The 17,310-nt window shown below is 42.5% G+C and overlaps 1 protein-coding gene across 3 annotated transcripts in view; it reads right to left on the reverse strand.

Annotated features, from left to right (window-relative positions):
* RGS6 (regulator of G protein signaling 6) overlaps positions 1-10,174 on the reverse strand; it is a 282,882-nt gene extending 272,708 nt beyond the window's left edge. Inside the window, exon 1 of one of the 3 annotated variants that reach the window (XM_069858274.1) lies at positions 10,110-10,174. The gene's annotated coding sequence lies outside the window, so the exon portion shown is untranslated. Of the gene's footprint in view, positions 1-9,397; positions 9,427-10,109 lie in introns of those variants that run through there. The other 2 variants (XM_069858276.1, XM_069858275.1) reach the window with 2 other exon arrangements.
* Between the last annotated feature and the right edge of the window lie 7,136 nt (positions 10,175-17,310).

Raw genomic sequence — 17,310 nt, forward strand, 5'->3', positions numbered from 1 at the left:
ACTGACAAAATGCACTAAATTACAGCAAGTTTTATCTCTCACAGTAAAGTTTTATCTCTCTCTTATCTCATCAGGCCCCTCAAACTCTCCCAAAACCCAGCAGCTGCAATGAGATATGGTTCCCATACATTACAAAAGGATCGGTGAACTCTTTAACTGGAACAACCAATTTAAAAAATGCTCCAAAAAGCAAGAAAAACATCTTGTTTTTCACAGCTCGCTTCTTTACAGTTTCTGATAGAGGAGTTTAATAATAAAACTCCAGACAATGACCTTTACATTTTCATGCAGAAACACTGTCAGTATTTAATTTCTACATATAAGTAAATTCAGTGAAAAGAGCTAAGCAGTAAATCAAGAGCTTCCCATCAATGCTCTAAAACACCTTGACTGCTGTAAGAAAATTCTTATAGGCACAAACGCCCATGTGCTTCACAGAAATTACCCCACCAAGGAGTCCTCATAGGCCCTGCACTTATAGGTAACAGAGAAAGAAAGAAGTAGAGTGTTGAAGAAATTCTGCAAAACAAGCGATGTGATTAATTGGTGAATGATGACAAAAATCACCAGCATTTAATGACCCAAATACAGGGTCATAATTTGGACTCTAATCCTGCATTTTAATAAATAAATAAGCAAAACTGGTACTGCAAAACATATCTTGCGTATCTGAGATAAAATAAGATCATTTGTTATAATATGCATGAATTTAATCCTGAAAAATTGAATCTACTATGTCAATCACTGTGTAAATACATCCATAAGCACCACTCAGCTGAAATTTTGGGTGACGATACATAGAAGTTATCTTTATGCTATGTAATTAATATACTTCAAAGGGCAGCTTATCATTGACATGTAGTGCTGATGTCAAATCATGAGATATTTGGAGCTTTAGCACACAACCATAGAGTAAAATAAAATTTCATATCATTAATATCTAGTTAATTTATTTCTAATTAGTTAAACGCATCTAAACTCCATGAATTTTATGTGTTGGAGAAATCACATCAGCAATCCCTACCTGGTTTACTAGAATACTTAGATCTAACAGATCACGTTTTATTAAGGTGATGTTTTATTAAGAGATGAGGCGGGGGGAGGAGGGAGGGATGAATCAGTCAATCTGAATTCAATTAGTCCTCATTAATATTAAGTTGATATTTCCCAGCCATTACGAAAGTCTTTCTAGAATTGCACTGGAAAGAACTACAGTTTAGCTTCATGTTCCTCCTCTGGCTAACTATTAATTCACTAAATTAGGACTTGGGTATGCCAAGCAGGGTGTGTATACTAGAGGACAACATGCAGGGTATGGTAGAAGTCATCCTGCTCACCAAGGAGAATATGTCAACCAGAGGATACCCACATCCAACCTGGGCTATGTAGTCTGCTTTTAACTGGCATAGCTCAGTTGAAGTACTGCACAATTCACCCCTACTCTTCCCTCAGAAGAAAACCCATACAAACGGCAAAATAACTTTCCAAACAAGAAGTGATGGAACATTCATCTGAGCCAGACAGAAGCCAGGAAGACTGGAACTGAGATCAAAACTCCATCATCACCTCCAGTATCCTCAATTATGAGGAGAGGGAAATGCTGCTATTACACACAGCACTGCTGACCACTGCATGCAGTGGAACAAGACTCTGCAGCGCATTCCCGTCCTGAAATGGATGTTGAGGAGGACACAAGGGCTGGTGTAATGGGGGCTAGGCATTCCCACACAGGGAGCCACACCACAGTGACAGTCTGAAGGGTCTTGTGCCACTCCAGATACCAGAGCACTGCTCCCCTACATGGAAAAGCAGTAAAGGGAGCCTGCTTTTGACCAATCAAGTACAGCTTCCAAAGCATCTTAGAATCCTTCCAATTACTGTTTTGGATATTAAACTGTAACTTAAGTTACTCTGTAAAGACTTGCATAGTGGAAGATCATCCCAGACCATCTGCCCTGCCTTGCAAGTACTAAGCACTGCAGTACTATCAATGATATTCAATCTGTTGCCTTTTTTAACAAAGTATAAACACTTTCAGTAACTACACTTAATGTCAGGATTTTTGCCAAAGGAATTGCTCTTTGTTTCTGAAAAAGCAGGGGTTTTGATACTGGAAGAATTAAAGGACTCTAAAGGACACCATTCTTCCTATTTCTGAGGTTCCAGCTCATAGGAAGCCTCATGCTTAAGTACTGGAGCTCAACATTTCTCTCAGCACAACCAGCAAGATAAAAGACAAGTGAGCATCTAGGCACGGAAACAGCAGAGACATTTTTGCCTCACTCTACCAGGATATTCAATTCTGGGACACTCCCTTCTTCTCTTTAAGGAAAATGGAATCCTGATGAAGACTGAGATTTCCAATTTCTACTGCTCTTATAGATGTTTCCTTAAGGTTCCTCCATACATAGAACTAAGTATTTCCTGTGAAAACGTTGCTTCAAAACATTTTATAGGTATGTCTACATTTCCACACAGCACTAGGGCAGGGAGCAAGCTCCTGATTACCAGCACTGCTTAATCGCTATTTTGCTCCCAGATTCTCTTTTGTAGAGCTCCAAACCAGTATGTGGACACAGGTCTGGGAACACAGGCCTTGCTCACCACCACTTGCTCCCAAGAGTCAACAGGGATGACTTCACACAGTGTTTGCTCTCTACTTCTTATCCATTCCTCCAGTAGTCTCCCAATAGCTTTGGCAGTCCCAGACAGCCTCACACCATATCCCAAGTCATGCAGGGCACAACCCCATCATTCTGGTGGGCTGCAGGACAATCTCAAATGTTTTAACGTTGTATTTAAAAGAAAAAACACAATGTTTATTGTATCATCAGACCACAGAGATACCATCTGGTGACAAGACAAGACCCCTCTGGCCAAGGATATGGACTGTGGACACAGCCATCTCTGAACTAGCTGTCAGACATGAGACAATCCAAGCCACCTGGCTTCCTGCAGACAGACACAGACTACAACTTTAAACTCAGCCCACTGTGTAATCTAATGTAAGTCATTGGTTTCTGTAGGTACTCTTCTCCAATCACTTGCTGTTCCCAATTAGGTATGTCCTTTAATAAAATGAGTAAATGTTCACGATGTGGTGATCTAAGCAGAACATTACTATCCAGGAATCACCAAGACCTTGTACCACCTCCAGAATAGCACACACTCTGTAGTCTTGAGCAATTTTCTCTCCATCTGTGACAACTGTGGTAGTACTCACCCTGTCACATAACTGTGTAAAAGACGACTCTAAAGATGGACCGTTCCAGTTGTTCTGATAGTTCTACCTGCAGGTGACCTGTCGCAGTCACCAGGCAAATGATCAGGCTGCTTCTTGATTACTATGGAAAGTGATTACTTTTCTCCCCTTCCCCCAGGGAGCCACGCCCTATTTTGATTCTATTGGTTTCTAAATCTGCAGACATTTGTAGCTACCTTTAGAATGCTGAAAATACCTCTGCCCTGGACTACATCCAGGAAACCTAGAGGTCAAAGCCAAGATAAAGTAACTTTCGAGACATCTTATATTGACTAGGTCCTGAATTCTCTGATTCTGAATTTGAGGCATTCCTTTGTTTTGTTTTGTTTTTAAATAGAGACATATGTTCTACATGTTTTCTGGTTTGTCCCTTGAAGGTGTGCTGGATGCACTGTTGTATCAAAAGACCTTTCCCACTTTCTGAGTTTTTAATGTATTATTTGACAGATAAATAAACACGGAGAGCAAGGCAATTAAAATAAAAATGAAATGGGAATGGGTGGTAGCAAATGTTGACGTATTAATTGTTTATTAGCAAAGCAAACATTTCCCTTTACAAAACCAGTTATTAAAATGGGCACTTGCCTACCAAATTTACTTTTAATGGATCAGAATGATGTTATACCCAGGAAGAAACTGTCTAAAATACATCCATCCTTCTTCAAAAAAAATCAGAACAAAATGCAGTAATCAATCTACCTTCCAATAAAATGAAAAAAAAAAAAAAATCACTGCTGTGAGCACAAGGACTCTTCGAAAGGCTCTGAGCCAATACACTGTTGCCAAGGATAGCTACAGAGAATGCAAAAGCAAATACACACTGAATATCTAACTGAAACAAGTGTCAGTGCTACACAAATTTAGAAATGCAAAGAGATAGATATAGTCCAACTTTGAACTTCATGTGAATTAATGATCCCAAACTACTGCAGTTATTTATAACGTGCTATCGGTCTGCAAGGAGCAGTTGCAAAGGAAAGAGCTGAAGCAATATTTGGTTGTTTTGCAACAACATCAACTTACTGGCCAGAATCATTCTCTGTGGAAAATGAGTAACTACACTGATAATAGAGAACTTAAAGGTAGATTTCTAATCCCTTCTCCAATATAAATCCTTCTTTGAAAAATCATCTTCCTTGGATCAGTTAAGGTGTGCTAAGAGCATCCTATTCACAAAGTTTGTCCATCAAATACACCATCTCTAAAAGTGCCTTGTCCTTATTGACCATAGAAAATATTAGTTGTAACTACAGTAAGCTGCATCTGGGGGATGGACTTAATTTTCTATTTTACACTGTATTCATTAAATTGAAAACAACTGAAGAAAATTGATTCTAAGAGAAAACTGTTGGAGAAGCATGAATTACTGGATGCTCTATTACAGGCTGACAAGGAAATAAAAATACTAAAAAGTAAAGGCCCCAGTACCTGTTCCAAATTTAGAATTACTCCACCTAAATTCCCTGTTCCAAACAGAGCTTGCTAAGATAATGCTCCCTTCAAGCAGTCTAATGCAAGTTGATTTAGCAACCAATCCACACCTCCATTGATCTATGCAATCTCATGTAAAACAGCCCAAAGTGCTGAGAGTTCTTGCTGATCGTTCATTCTCAGGAGGATGGAAAATTGCAAGTACCCTCCAAGCTAGAAAAATGGAAAATTTGCTACCCAAAAACACAGGTGCTTTTGGAGATTGGCACCAGGGGTATTGCATGGTGCCACACAAACCCACATGCTGGGTTGCACCCCATGTATTTCAAGGACATAATGCAACCAAGATACTATGATTTCACCACCCTGTTGTTTATTGCAACAACAGACAGTCTTTTCTGATGCAAATTATGTCCAAATCACTTCAGCAATTGCAATGTAAAAAGCATCTAAGCCACTACTGAATTAGCTAGCTCAAGTTCACACACCCACACAGTTCAGCAGTCTACAAATCCCACAGCAGTGGCTCATCCACCCTGAACTCCCCAATGCCATAACTGGGCTACTCTAAGTACTAATATATGCTACGTACATTATAAATACTAACATACTTTACTACTACTGGTGTTATATTATTATGCTGCTATAAAGGCAGCTCCTTTTAATTGAGCTAGTACGTGCCTATACCAGGCTGCCATTACACTAGGGAAGGCTTAATCTAAAACTAGTTGCTCATCTGTGAGAGAGGCAAATATTATTTTCTTTTGCAAAACGATCACTAAATCACAATGAATTAAGTGACTTCCTACAATCACATAGCGGAGGACAAAGCAATACATTGAACATAAGTCCTGACATTCAAACCATTAGTTACCATTTACTCAACACACATCCCCAGAGCACACTAGGTTTGTAGTAATTAATCTGAGGAGCTTTTGACTACCCTGTGAAACTTTCACCATTGATGCCAGGCTCTATAAGCACTGTGAAAAAGATTAAATACTTTTCCTTTCCACTGAGATGATGTTTGTAACATGCAATTGAAGATCCCTGGCAAAAATACAGCACTGATTCCTCTTCACTGCCTAACGACGTCATGGTCCCCACTACGTCCATGTAGGCAAAGTGTGGCACCTACTTACTCTTCTGCTGCCAAGCTTAGGAACAGGCAGCTGTTTCCAGCATGACAATGCAGAGCTCCTGGGATGTCAAAATGTCAGAACCTTATTGCTCACTGAAATTTTAATGTACCCCTCTCTATCCCCGCAACCTTTGCCACCAGCTACAGTGATGTTAAAAAATAGTACGAGATCTGATGTAACATAAGTGGGTAGCAGCAGTCACTCTTGACTCCACAATAAGCTTGACAACTAGCTTCTCTTTCTTGCTTCTCTTCATAGAGCCCAACAGAAACTAGCTCATTCCTCAGTCACCACAATACCTATTAACACCAGCTGGAAACAGTGAGTGAAATAATGGAAAAGTTTATTCATGGTAAAATTTACATAGATTAAGAAACTGCTGTGGATTCACCAACATTACTAGCATCTTTTAAAACTACGGAAGTCACTATCATTAAAAGAAAATTGTAATCCAACACAGTTTAGAACTCGCCATGATACTTCTACTACTACATTTTCAAGGGTATAAAGATATGCCAAATTGTTCAAAGTACTTTAGACTACGTGCATTCTAGTCACCTCTAAATCCCCATTAATCCACACCTTGGGGACACAACGCGGGCAGTACTTTGACAGTCACTACATAAAAAGTTAAGAGATGAAGACAGAAGGCAGAAATTTGCAGAAAAAGGTTGAGATAGAGGAACGTAATAATTTAGTTCTGAATATGAAGAGAGATGTTCAACCATACATAAGTTGCATCACAGGTTTGCAGGGGTTGTTTAGATTGGAGAAGAGCAGGCGGAAGGGAGACCTAATCCCTCTCTACAGCTACCTGAAAGGAGGCTGTAGTGAGGTAGATGTTAGTCTCTTCTCCCAAGTGATAGGACAAGAAGAAACGGCCCCAAGTTGCACTAGGGGAGGTTTAGATTGACTCTGAGGAAAAACATCTTCACTGAAAGGGTCGTCAAGCATTGGAACAGGCTGCTCAGTGAAGCCTTCGAGTCACCATCCCTAGTGGTATTTAAAAGACGTGCAGATGTGGCACTCAGGGACATGGTTTAGTGGTGGACTTAGCAGCACTAGGTTTACAGCTGGACTCAATCTTAAAGGTCTTTTCCAACCTAAACGACTCTGCAGTTCTACAATTAGCACTCAAAGGTGCAAAGAGGAAATTTTGTGGCCTGAGGAAGGCAGATATGTAACTCCACAGGAACCAAGGCACTGACTTCTCCAGATGCTTCTGAAAATCCAAAGAGACATCTATCACCACCTACAGGCACAGAAGCATATCCAAAATGTGCTTGGCCAGCACAGCTCTGGTCAGCTTTTCTCTAATAGGCACAGCCACAACTGTTAAAAGTACTACTACACCTTCAGTAATAGCACAGGGCCACGATATTGCTTACATTTCCTTTGTTATTTCAGAGGGCAGAGAGCTGTCTTCTGCCATGCTGGTGTTAACATGTTCAATGACTAACACGAAGAAAAACCCTTCCAAGTTATCAACATAGTATTCTCATTGTACCCAAGTTTTCTTTGTGCTTGTAATACTGTGTTATGAATTGACATAGACTCCAATGCAATCATAAAGAAGGTAAGGGACCCACATGAGGAACAGGAAGCATTTAAATTCTGACAACTGGATGCAATATTTGTACCCTGAAACAGTCCAGAGCTGCTTGGTGAAGTGGACCTGTTTGTTCATTCAATCTCCCCTCTAAAGTCCAGACGTGCTTGCAGAAACACAACTCCAGGAGACAAGCATACAATGCAATAACCAACCACAAGGGCACTCTTGTGACACTGTGCACAAGCTCATCCTTATTCCAATGTCACCTTACAACTGCAGGGTTTGATTTAAAAATCAAACGTATCTCTGGCCAGAGCTTCTGGGTTAGTTATCCCTCATTCTTGAAAAGCTGGAGGTAAGTGTTGTCAGCAGATTGTTATCAAGAACAACCCCCCCCAAAAAAAAATTGTCCTACAACACCCTTCTATTTCTATTGGGAAGCCTGAGCCACGGCATTGCAAGATTCAGAAGTTTCATCACAGACTAGCATAGCATTCTAAAGTGCCACATGGAGATGGCACACTGCAGCTATTTTGTCTTCCTGCTACTCCACATACAGCAGCTTCTTTTCTTTCCCTGCCATCTGCTAGTTTGCTGCAGTCTGCTGGGACAGGACTGCCCTCTCCTTTTCTCCCCTTCTCGGCTGCTGGAAGGGACAATGACACATCCTATCATTCCCAGTCCATACAGCCAGCTTTCTTCCAGCTGCCTCAGGAACATTAAAGCAATGCAGAGTTACTCCTGTGAACGAACAATGCTCCGCTCGCCTCTGCCATAGCAGTGCGCTCCACCTGCACTACATGCTAGACACTGAAACAACTTGTAAGGGGTTAGCAAGGAGGTAATTGCTGCTTTAAGAGGACACACTTCTTCCTCTTATCTCCAGGTGTCATTGACTGAAACAGATATCTGCGCTACTGGCATCACAGGAACCATCAGAGAGAAAATAAGGCAAGCAGTCAACAATGACTACATGCAGCTTTTCATTATGCCCTTTCTTAGAAGTGAAATGTATTAAGAAACCTGAAAAATCACTCAGGCTGGTGAACAGCATCTTCAAACATCTATTACTATAAACCTCAGTATGAGACGTGTAGCAAATACCTATTTCTCCTTCTGATCACTACTGCAGCTCAAAATGGAAAAAAAATAGGGGCTACCTAAACTCCACCACACCTGTAGCTGGTTAAAAAAATAAATGGGAGTGTTTGCTATTAATTATTCTATTAGTCAGGTCGTTAGAAAAGGAAACAGCTCATCTAAAGAGGACGTCAATATTGGCTGAGTCTGAACAGTTTCTTCAGCATTTAACACACATGCAAGCAATGACCAGTATTATTCTGTGCCTGTAACCACATGCCCCCAAGTCAATAACTGCTCTTCAACATCTGACCTCTTTTCAAAGCAGATTTACAAAGAAAATAGTGAAAGTGTTCCCAGTCATCTAGTAAGAAAGTATTACCGATCATAACCACGCAGCAAACAATTGCTAGTTCTTCTGATCTGCAAGATCAGGATAAATCTGGCATTCAGAAACAAAACCAAATGGATGATAGCAAATACACAAAACCTCCTTCCACTTCAAAATAAACCCAAATCGACCTTGGAGAACATTTACAATGACAACAAATGCCTTAAATCCCCAAAGCTTCGGGCTACAGTCAACCTGTTTCACAATGTTCTTCAGCGAGCAGTTACAAGTAACACTTTACCTTTACAAAGCACTTTTCACACTCGCAGCTCTCAAAGCACTTCCCCTAGAAACACACAGACACAAACGAAGCGTGGCTTTCTCTGGGGTGGGAAGCCACCAACATACAGCGTCACACACCAACATTAAGGTGAGTTTTACAGTACGGCTTTTTTTTCAAAGACACAATCCCCCATTCTCTGATCTCACTGGCAGTCAGCAAATAAAATAACCACAGCAATCGTGCATGTCCGTGTTCTTTAACGCCAGGGAAGCCTAGAAAGTGCCCGGCTGCTGGGGATGCCCCAGCCCCGACTTACCCGGGCTGTCCCAGCGAGAGCACAGTCGGTGCAGGCGGGACGAGAGGATCAGAGCCTTGGAGCTGCAGCTCCGACCGCCGCTCTGCCTGCAGCGCACCAGTGTGCCATCATCTACACAACAATCTGCATCTTCCTCGGAAAAAAAAAAAAATATTTTTTAAAAAGACTCGAAGCTCCTTGCTGGCCCCGCAACCCCTTCCTCTCTCTCCGCCGTCGCAGCTAGCGACTAAGGAGATGCTTTTAGTGTCACAGCAGATTAAGGCTATGGGAGGAGAGCTCCTGGCAGCTTCACTGCGAGACACCGCGCTCTGTCCTGGTGCAAAAGGCTCTTTGCCGGGGGAGGACGCCGGCGTTATCGCTCCACGCCGGGAACCGGAGCGGTTCCCAAGTTTTTCCCACGGGGTGCTCGCTCCCCGCCGTGCTTCCCCGAGGCCTCCCCGCGGTTTCGGGGCAGCCCGTGTCCCCGCACAGCGCTGGCACCTGCCGGGACCCCCTCCGGGGAGGGCGAACGCCTCTCGGAGGACCCGCACGGCTCACGCGCACCCTCGCCCGAGTCGGAGCGAGCTCGCCCCTCTCGGGGCTGCGGGGCGGAGGCACCGCCGAGCAGCAACGGGAAAAAAAAAAAAAAACCAAACTGCGGATAAACAGGAAAACGGCGGCGGCGGCGAGAGCACCCCCCGCCGCAGCCCCGCGCTCAGCCCGCTCCCATTACCTTGGCGACCGCGCCGTCCCCTGCGCCCCCCGCTCCGCCTCCGCTCCGGGGCCAGGGCAGCCGCTCCGCGGCGGGAGCCGGAGGAGGGGGATCCCCGGGGACGGCGGAAAATCGAAGCGAACCCCTCGCCCGAGCGTCGCTCCGGCTGCGGCGGCGGGAGCGAAGACCTGGCCACCCCCGCCCCGCCCCGCGCAGCAGCGCCCGCTGCGGGCAGCCCGGAGCCCATCCCCGCGGCCGCGGGGCGCAACAGGGTCTGTCTCGCACCCGCGTATAGCTGCTGTATCGCCTAGAAACAGAGAGTCGTAGAATAGTTTGGGTTGGAAGGGACCTTAAAGATCATCCAGTTCCACCCCCCTGCCATGGGCAGGGACACCTCCCGCTAGCCCAGGCTGCTCAAAGCCCCATCCAACCTGGCCCTGAGCACGTCCAGGGATGGGGCAGCCACAGCTTCCCCGGGTAACCTGTGCCAGTGCCTCACTGCTCTCATGGTGAAGAAATTCTTCCTTATCTAAATCTGCCCCTCTCCAGTTTATACCCCTTCCCCCGTGTCCTGTCACCACAAGCCTTTATGAATAGTCCCTCTCCAGCTGTCTTGTAGCCCCTTTCACATGCTGGAAGGTCACTATAAGGTCTCCCTGGAGCCTTCTCTTCTCCAGGCTGATCAAGCCCAACTCTCAGCCTGTCCTCGTACGGGAGGTGCTCCAGCCCTCTGACCATCTGTGTAGCCTCCTCTGGACCCGTTCCAACAGCTCCATATCCTTCTTCTGTTGAGGATTCCAGAACTGGACACAATATTCCAGATGAGGTCTCACAAGAGAGGAATAGAGGGGCAGAATCACTTCCCTCAACCTGGTGGCCGCGCTTCTTCTGATGCAGCCCAGGATACCGTTGGCCTTCTGGGCTGCGAGCGCACACTCCTGGCTCATATTTACTTCATCACTCTTCTCTGGACTTGCTTCAGAGCCTCAACATCCTTCTTGTGGTGAGGGGCCCAGAACTTAACGCAGTATTTGAGGAGCAGTCTCACCAGTGCCGAGTACAGAGGGAGAATAACCTCCCTGGACCTGCTGGTCACGCCGTTTCTGATACAAGCCAAGATGCCATTGGCCTTCTTGGCCACCTGGGCACACTGCTGGCTTATGTTCAGTCTGCTGTCAACCAACACCCCCAGGTCCTTCTTCTCCAGGCAGCTTTCCAGCCAGACTTCTCCTAGTCTGTAGCACTGCATAGGGTTGTTGTGCCTCAAGTGTAGGACCCGGCATTTGGCCTTATTAAACCTCATGCCATTGGACTCAGCCCAGCAGTCCAGCCTGTTCAGATCCCTTTGCAGAGCCTCCCTACCCTCCATCGGGTCCACACTTCCACCCAGCTTGGTATGGAGGCTGAGGGGAGACCTTATCGGTCTCTACAACTACCTGAAAGGAGGTTGTAGCAAGGCAGACGTTGGTCTCTTCTCCCAAGAAACATGTGATAGGGTGACAGGAAATGGCATCAAGTTGCACCAGGGGATGTTTAGACTGGATATTAGGAAAAATTTCATTACTGGAAGCGTGGTGTGAAACATTGGAACAAGCTGCCCATGGAAGTGGTGGATTCACTGTCCCTGGAGATGTTAAAAATATGTGTAGACATGGCACTTCAGGACACAGTGTAGTAGGCACGGTAGTGTTCGGCTGATGGTTGGACTTGATGATCTTAGAGATCTTTTTCAACCTTAATGAGTCTATGATTCTCTAATTCCCAGCTAAAGCCTGAGGTCACAAGGAGCCTGGGACTCAGCGCACCATTACCGATCATAACAGGCATCAAATCACTTAGAGAGGCAGCCCTTTTAAGCAGACTTGTCACTTGGGCTAAAGCCATTACTGTTGGTGAGGATGAGCTTCCATACATTGTTTAGATGTGGAAAGTAACTTGGATACTTCCTATGGATATTCTCCACCAATTTCCCTGTTGGATGGCACAAGATTTTTGTTCCATTCCTTGTCATCCAGAGGGCATGTTAAGCCCACCTCACCCAAAACTGACCTCTCTAGTCTGAGAAAGCCATGCTGAGCAGTCTGTCCATGCTCACTTCTTATAAAAGACCCTTCCTCTTTACAAGCTATGCATTTATTTCCTTGTCACACTCAAAACTGCATCTTCATGGCAAACTGCAAGCCCCTTGACCCTTACTGGACTTCACAGGGTGTTGATTCAATTGATTTGGTTCAGGTTTCAACTGTGGGCATTTAAAACTTTCTCCTGCAGATTAAAATCTTCTGGCTGTGGTGAACCTTCCCTATTTTTTTTATTCAGAGAGCTTGCACTTCTGAAACGTCATAAGACAGTTTTTGGATAGTTTTTTTAAAATCAAATTAATCTCAAAATATTTCAGAAGTCTAAAATATTTCTATCAATCTTAAATTTAAACTACTTGTCATTCCCTTCAGATTAACTTAAGTATGTTATATGTTATTTGCTACACGAAGTTTTGAGGCAAAGAGAGGAAGGAGAGAGTGGCTGCCTATGAGAGACAGATTTTTTTTTTTGCAGAGGTTTTCTCAGCAAAGCATTTCAAATCAGTAATTATATCAAGTGGGCTGGGGTATGACTTCATGTAACATCAAGGATGAAATATTTCAGTGTCTTATATCAGTTCTATTCAGGAAAACTGTTTCTCCTCTGTTTTACGTGGTCGTTATTCTCCCAGCTGCCTCAAAAGATTATACACACAGTAGTTAACAGGTCTACGTGCTTAAATTTATCAGGTTAACTCAGACTAAAACGCAAGGTCTATAGAAATGCCATTTTCAAAATAGAAGATTGATAGCAAATATTTCACCCATGTGGTTCAAAGAAATGATGAATGTGTTCCCTGGCAGTGTTTCCAGCCTAGTATTACCATACTGCAGTAGCACATGATGCTGAGAAAGAAATCTGACTGGAAGCGTTAAAACAAAAATGACCACTGTGTTTTTTTAAATCATGTACAATGGAAGAAACTATAAGCAAAAACTTCAAATAAAAGGGAAGGCAAATGATAAATAAAAATACTTTAAGTGGTATTTCAGTTTTGGATAACATTTCATGTCTTATTCCCACATTTTATTCTATAATTAAATGAATGTTCATCTAACAGGTTCTCGCAAGTAGCGGCTATTCTTTGGTCCTTTGAAGTAATAAATGCTATAAAGAAAAATGGCATGGCAACATTATTTAATTTCATGCATTAACTACTAAAATAAACTATACATAATTACACCCAAAAGAAACGAAGCTAGGTTTTTATTTGCATTGATCCTTATGCTGAAAAGTACACAGTCAGACTGGGTTCATCACAGAGATAATTTCTCAGTTTAACCTCTTTGCCAGCGGGAGACTCCAGCAATTTGATGAGTGTGATTAGAGATGCAGGAACAGTTCCATTTAGATCAGTGGGACATCTCGAGTTGATGTACAGCTAAGCACACACAGAATTGTTTGTGGAAAAAGACCTTCCATCTGAAACGCTTTGTTACTTTCAGTAAATATTCATGAAGAATGAGTGGCAAGGGACTGCTACACATTTTTCCAGCTAGGAAGACAGAGCTTTTTTGTTTCTCTCTCTGCTGTACTTTATGATGAGCTCTTAAATCCCGAAGAGACCACCGTCATCCGCAACAGGTACAGAACATTACACATCAGCAATGATACATCATTAAAACTGAAAGAAGTTGAGCTAGATTTTCATTTACACTAATATTTACACAAAAAATATTTGATCTGCTTTATCATAAAGACTGATTTCAATGACCAAAACACACCACTTACAAAGTTATCCTATCTTTTAGTGAAGATTACAGCAGTAAAATATTTCCCCACACCTAGTTAATACTCTCTGAAAAGTTGTATTATCCTCATTGCTGTAAAGAGGTCATTTTATCAGCTTTGAAAGGTACAACTTTCAGCCACTGAGTATTGCTGCTATGACACCAGAGGTACAGCTGCTCACAGGGCCTGTGCTATTACTCGCAGCTCAACGGTGGGAGTCTCCAGGGTATTTCAAGACCTTCTTCACATGGTGAAGAGAGTCATAGCACAGCATGTTCACCTGTGATTGTCTGAAAAAAGGAGGCATAGATGCAGGTAACTTCCTGCCAGTAGCAACCTTCTTTACTGGTGCTTGAAGAAAACTCTGAAAAGCAGAAGCCCTCATGTCTGCAGAGGTTGTGGTGCTCCCAGGTGGGGCCAGTACTTTCCTTTCAGTTTGTAAACAAACAGCATTGTTGATCCGCTGACTGAGTGTTACCCCGTGGCACTTACTTCATAAATATTCAACAGTTGTTAATTACAAGAAAGAATGGATCTGCTGGCTCGGGGTTGGATGCTGGGATATCACTAAACTGGTGCTTTTTCCCATGAAGGCAGTAAGGCAGAGTAAGTGCCTCTCTCTGGCCGAGTGCTTGAAAAAAAACAGAGGTTTTTCAGTTGTTCGAGGTAGGTTCTATTTTTTATAAAATGTTTCATTTAACAGTGACCTAGTTTTACAACAGCTTTTAGTGTATTGGCTTTTCTTATCTATCCTCTGTGTCTTAGCCTACATCATTAGAACAACAGAGCAATAGGCCTTACAGATTTTGTTAAAGCAAACTAAATAAGACCTTAGCCGGTGGATTAATTCTTGTCTCCTTTTTTGTTTCAGGCAGTTGTCATGGCACAGTTTCTTTGTAGTTTTAAGGAGGTTTTAGCGCATCTTTTATGGTACGTATTGTAGATTTTTTTTATTTCACGGTACATTTCTGAGTATCAGGCTGTAGCAGCAGTCTTGAATTCCTCAGCCTTTATACAATAGGATTCTTTGTTTCTTAAACATTCAGTTAATTGTGTGGAATTGGTTGTTAGGTTGACTCGGCAAATCTGTAGGTTTGCAAGCAGTACAGACTTATGCTAGCATTCATGGGAGAAAGTTGGAGGGTGCTATTATGTTTGCTTACCTTACTCGAGCTACCAGAGGGTAAAAGTTATTCTGCATCTTGTCATTGTGACTGATAAATAGCAGACAAGGTGATGTTTGCTCACTTTTTTGCTCTGCACTACATAGAGATACTCTCAACTACTGGTTCATGGTACCTCTTTGCAATTCCTAGCTTGTCTTTACGGAAATGTACTTGAAAAACTCCTAATAGTTTATAGTGTGTACTATGTTCCATACGCAATTCAGCAGAAAAACGGTACAATTAGACAAAAGGTTGATTACAGCCTTAAAACACATTGAGTCTGCAGAAAGATGTCTTTTCCTTCTGCCACCATCTCAGAGACCCTCAGAAAATGTTATCATTGGAGAGTCAAATATGGGGAGCCTTGCTGTGCTGAGTCCTTTCTACATGCTTTTCTATGGACGGAAAGCCACCATAGGAGATGCTGCTACATTTGCCACATTTGTATGAGTGTGAATGCTTTCTCTACAGGGAGAATTCTCCCATGAGGATCTCTGCCCACAAGAAGTTTGCTTTGATCCGTATTAACATGCTTTGCCAAAATTGAACATGTCAGGGTGAGGAATGCAGGTAATGTATACTGGCGTTTTCTGAGCCATGAGTTGAATAGTGTCAAGCCAAATGTACACCTCTACTGCTACAAGGATAGTGAGGCTAAAAGAATAGGAACCATTGAGAGCCAGCATATGCTGGCCTTATTAAGCTTTACTGAATTCCTACCTTTGTGTGAAAGGATTTCAGCTGTCTTTGCAAACGTAAAATTTGTGTCAGCTCTAAAGCTGCTTAAATTTTGCATGACTTCCGACAAACTTCCCAGTGGCTTGTTACTGTCAGTAAGAAAATAAAAAATGTGATGAATTTCAGGCATGGTTGAACTTGTGCCTTCAATTTAGGGAAATCACAAAATCAAAAGTACTGGGAATGATTTTTTTTTCATAAAACTAAAAATATCAGAACGGCATTAGTAATGGTCCCTCTGTTCATTTTTATTGATAAAGAACACTGTGGGAAAGCAAAATTAACAGTCTTTTTGCAAATACCTTGGACAGTCTGGAAGACCTTGTTTGCTGGAAGTATTAAACAGAAGTTTGTGTAAGAAGCTTCACTTCATAGTGCCTTACCTTGAGTCCCAAAATGGACTAAGAGCAATATGACTTATCAGAAGGGGAACGGCTCAGTTTCTTCAACATTCTGGTTCTTGCTCAAGCATATCAGATGCATCCTTTTCTCTCCTGCACTGGAAATCTCACATCTGAACAAATCGGGGCACTGGCTGAATGAGGAAATTAGCAGTCTCATTCTTTCCTGTGCTTAATGCGGATTTTTAAAGGAAATTTTAGGGTTTTTCTATCTTTAGCAGGTAGGAATCTGCTAGGATCTCTGCACTTTGTCTTCCTCTTCACCAGAAGATCAGTTCATTGTTATCTAACAATGTTTCTTCTTTTCTGTCTTTTAGTCAAGAACAGTCTTCTGCCCACACTCTATCCATGTGGTCTTAAAGTATGAAGTTTTTCTGGATCAGGCAGGTCCTCCACTTCAGCCACTTTGAGTGTCCAAGTATTATGAAAAATCATGGCACAAAGTGGCAGAAATGGGTGAATTCCCATAGGATTCATGCCTTCTCCAGTCAGTCTTTATTTACTGGACTGGAAAAGATGCACAAGAAATACCTATTTTGAATAAATCACAACTTCCTTGGCTATTTTCTTCTGCAGTACTGCAAAAGTGTCCTGTGGACTTTTTACTGTCTGAAATAGGTTTTATGATAATTAATTACATAAGTTGAGATGGGAGCTGCTGTGCAGTGGGAATGAAGATCCTGAAGTGCGGAGGAAGGCATGAAATGTGTTTAAAAAAACCCTTAAAATTAGTGAGATGCCTTTCATAGCCCTGATCACACTGTTTGTAAGCTACTTCTTTCATCACTATTTATCCGTGTCTTATTAAACTATGCATTTGTCACAGCAGAAACTATATAATCTCCTGCTTTTGAAAGAGCATTTAACATATGGAAGAAACTGCAAGCATCACCATAAAACATGTTTCTTTTCTGTATTTGGATGCTTTATTGAACCGACCAACACAGTTCAAGTATTGAAATGCATGTCTGTGTGTTTGTGTATTTATATATACTCACTTGTGTACACACACATTTTTATATATAAAATAATTTCTCTAAAAGTTATAAAAAATTTGCAAGATGTTAATGATTTATATATAAATCATGTGGTGCCACTTCTCCC

The sequence above is a fragment of the Phaenicophaeus curvirostris genome, chromosome 5 (genome assembly GCF_032191515.1).
Source record: "Phaenicophaeus curvirostris isolate KB17595 chromosome 5, BPBGC_Pcur_1.0, whole genome shotgun sequence".
In the NCBI taxonomy this organism is placed as follows: domain Eukaryota; kingdom Metazoa; phylum Chordata; class Aves; order Cuculiformes; family Cuculidae; genus Phaenicophaeus; species Phaenicophaeus curvirostris.